Below are 4241 nucleotides of genomic sequence, written 5' to 3'. Positions count from 1 at the left end.
AGAAATGCAGATAGTAATCGATAAGGGCATGCCTTTCTGGGCAGGAGAGTCTTCACCTAGCAATTCTGCCTAGCCAGCAATTTCTAAAATAGCATAACTGTCTGTGTCTCCTATATCCGCAGATTCTAGGTTCTCGGGAGTGGTTTGGTAACTCAACCCTCCCGGAGCAAGGGTCCTTGGAGTGGGCTGATGGAGCAGTTGACTTCCAGAGTTGGAGCAAAGTCAGTTAGAAAAGGAAACTGGGATGTGGCTGATTATGATCAACCCTGGAACTAAACCAAGTGGGTCAAAAGAGAGTCAGGAGGCGCCATAGCTAGGCAGCTCCCAGGCAAAGGCGGTAGCGTGATTTTAAAACTACACACAACAGACATACATAAAGAATCATATTCTAGGTGACTGTTGATCCTGTCAAGTGGACAATCAATACTGAATATTGAAATAGAATGGCGTTTTTCATTTCCACTGCCAAAGAATTAGGGCTGATGGAGACCTATCTCTATGTCAGTTCCTACAACTGTTGGAACTTTGTGATCTTATTAGTAGGCATGAACTGATATTTTGTTGTTGATTAAACCAGAACTTCATCACTCAACAAGATTTTGAACATTGTTTCTTAAGTCTACTTATTTGGATTTTACCTTGTTGAGCATTTTAATTTTTGCTAAGGTTTTTCCTAATAAAATTTACATTATTTTTCTTTAACTAGCCTAATTTTTAAGGGCTTTTAAGTACATAAGTTTTCAGGAACATTTTACAATTGGCATATCCAAGTCTGTCAATTCACTTGTCAAAATTTTACCATAATACAATATTGAATAAGAGTATTATTGTGTTATTCAAGAGTAAATAAAATGATATGGTTATTTTTTGTGTCTCATTTATATAAATCAATCATTGGGCAAATTATACAAAAGCAAGTTCTAAGTCAATTACCTAAATTGTAGTTTTTAGTTTATAACATCGCTTATCCTAGGGACTTATAATTTCAATAAAAGCACTAAATATATAATATATACATAATGTCATATATAGTACATACATTTTATATATATTTCTATGGAGATAATTTATACACATTTCCTTTGCATTATGCACTGATGCTCTAACGGATATCAAAATAATAAATACCACCTTTGTCAGATGGTAACCAATCACAGAACCTAAAGCACAAACAGAAATTCTATTTTCTTTCTCTGTCTTTCTTTCTTTCTTTCTTTCTTTCTTTCTTTCTTTCTTTCTTTCTTTCTTTCCATTCTTTTTTTTTTTTTTTAAGGAAGACACTTTGCAGTCTGAATCTTTTATTTCTTTTTTATACATTAGGCCATGAATTCGTATGGAATGGGCTAAAACCGTCCGTGAATCCTCACAAAATGTGCTTCTCTGGGAGGCGCAGCCTGGTTCTTCAGCTGAATCTAGGGACCCTTCTCTTTGGCTTCCTTTTTCTTCTGATCATTCTCCTTCACCTGCTTCAGGAAGCTGTCTCTGCTCTTTGAGTGCTTGATGTGCTCAGTCTGCACATTGATCCTCTTGGCCAGAATCTTGCCCTTAACCTGCTTGTTTACAATGTTGCTCATGGCGCACTGGGTGACATTGTAGACTCTTCTGGTTTTGCCGTAGTAACACTTATGGGGCATTCCTTTTTGACCAATGCCCATTCACTTGATGTTTTTACAATATCATCCATCTTGTAGATTCGCAGGTATGTGGCCAAAGGAACAACTCCACGTTTCCTAAAAGGCCTAGAAAATATATATTGCATGCCTCTCCTCTTTCCCTTTGTGCCCATGATTTTGGTGAGTTTACTGGAAGATGGCTGCTGAGGCCTCAATTGTCTTTCAAATGCAGTGAGCAATTTGTTGTTGTTGTTATTGTGTAATTTTGTTTTTATTAGATACTTTATTCACATTTCAAATGTTACCCCTTTCTTGGTTTCCCCTCGCCAAACCCCTTATTCCATTCTCCCTACCCCTGATCACCAACCCAACCACTCCTTCTTCTCTCTCCTAGCATTCCCCTATACTGGGGCATCAAGCCTTCACAGGAACAAGGGCCTCTCCTCACATTGATGACCAATTAGGCCATCCTTTGCTACATATGCGACTGGAGTCATGGGTCCCTCCATGTGTACTCTTTAGTTGGTGGTTTAGTCCCTGGGAGTTTTGGGGGTATTGGTTGGTTTATATTGTTGTTCCTCCTATGGGGCTACAAACCCCTTCAGCTCCTTTGGTCCTTTCTCTAGCTCCTCCATTGGGGACCCTGTGCTCAGTCTAATGGTTGGCTCAGAGCATCTCCCTTTGTATTTGTCAAGCACTGGCAGAGCCTCTCAGGAGACAGCTATATCAGGCTCCTGTCAGCAAGTTCTTGTTGGCATCCACAGTAGTGTATGGGTTTGGTTACTGTATATGGGATGGATCCCCAGATGGGGCAGTCTCTGGATGGTCATTCCTTCAATCTCTGCTCCACACTTTGTCTCTGTATTGTTCCACACTGGTATTTTGTTCTCCCTCCTAAGAAGGACTAAAGTATCCACACTTCAGTCTTCCTTCTTCTCGAGCTTCATGTGGTCTGCAAATTTTATCTTGAGTATTCTGAACTTTTCAGCTAATATCCACAAACACAAACAAACAAATATAAAAAGTATAGTAGAGATACAGGTCTAACTGCACTTCCTCATTGTTAAATCTCAGATCAACTTGAAACCATTGTAAAAAAGACATTGAATTGTTGCTTTACTCCTAAATTTACCTAATCTCTCAGGCTGCGGAAGTAAGTTTCATGGTCAGAAACTCAGGACTAATTATCATTGTGATTTTAGACACGTCTGGACTAGCTATGACACTCCTCTCTACTTCAAGTCAATTTACACCTAAAATGAAAAGTAATAGGAGCAACTGATGGAGAGAATGCTGTGAGGAGTACCGTGAAGCTGTTGTGGGCACCTAGTGCCAGTAATCTTACAGAGCATATGTATTTATTTCAGAATAACAGTTCTGATGGCTCATAACAAACTTAGGATCCCAGAGACTTGTGTAAGTAGAACTTTGCAGTATGCTATGACAGACGATTCCTGGGTATAAGCTCCTACTTAGAGAGTTTACATTTTCTCTCTAAGAAAGAAACAAGATGGAAGAAGCATCAAGAACAAACCCCAGAAAGTCTAAATCTGCCTTTGAATACCCGTGTTCAGTGCTGATGTCCCCTGCTCAAAAGAAAGGCTGAAGGCGACTCTAAAGGAGACAAAGTCAAGGTGAAGAATGAGCCACAGAGAAGATCTATCTGCAAGGTTGTCTGCTAAATCTGCTCCTACAAAGCTTGAGCCCAAGTCTAAAAATGTCCCTGCAAAGAAGGGAGAGAAGGTACCCAAGGAGAAGAGAGGGGAAGTAGACATCGATAAGGATGAGAACAATCCTGCCAAAAATGGAGATGCCAAAACACACCAGGCACAGAAAGACGAAGGTACTGGGGCTGCCAAGTGACATGTGTGCATTTTTGATAACTGTGTACTTCAGATGACTGTACTGTTTGAAATACTATTTTTTGTGGGTTTGAAATACTATTTTTTGAATTAATTTTTTTATTAGGTATTTTCCTCATTTAAATTTCCAATGCTATCCAAAAAGTCCCCAATACACTGCCCCCCCACTCCCCTACAAACCCACTCCCACTTTTTGGCCCTGGCATTCCCCTGTACTGGGGCATAAAAAGTTTGCAAGTCCGATGGGCCTCTCTTTCCAGTGATGGCCTACTAGGCCATCTTTTGATACATATGCAGCTAGAGTCAAGAGCTCTGGGATACTGGTTAGTTCATAATGTTGTTCCACCTATAGGGTTGCAGATCCCTTTAGCTCCGTGGGTACTTTCTCTAGCTCCTCCATTGGGGGTCCTGTGATCCATCCAATAGCTGACTGTGAGCATCCACTACTGTGTTTGCTAGGCCCCGGCATTGTCTCACAAGAGACAGCTATATCTGGGTCCTTTCAGCAAAATCTTGCTAGTGTATGCAATGGTGTCAGCATTTGGAAGCTGATTATGGGATGGATCTCTGGATATGGCAGTCTTTAGATGGTCCATCCTTTCCTCACAGCTCCAAACTTTATCTCTGTAACTCTTTCCATGGGTGTTTGGTTCCCAATTCTAAGAAGGGGCACAGTGTCCACACTTTGGTCTTCGTTCCTCTTGAGTTTCATGCGTTTAATAAATTGTATCTTATATCTTGGGTATCCTAAGTTTTTGGGCTAATA

The 4241-nt window shown here is 40.4% G+C and overlaps 1 pseudogene; it reads left to right on the top strand.

Moving 5' to 3' along the window:
* Positions 1-3196: 3196 nt before the first annotated feature.
* LOC110302754 (non-histone chromosomal protein HMG-17 pseudogene) lies at positions 3197-3476 on the top strand (annotated as a pseudogene).
* Positions 3477-4241: the final 765 nt, after the last annotated feature.

This window comes from Mus caroli, unplaced genomic scaffold, assembly GCF_978045245.1.
Source record: "Mus caroli unplaced genomic scaffold, Mus_caroli_1 scaffold_9, whole genome shotgun sequence".
NCBI lineage: Eukaryota > Metazoa > Chordata > Mammalia > Rodentia > Muridae > Mus > Mus caroli.
This window is presented reverse-complemented; position numbering and strand designations above follow the sequence as displayed.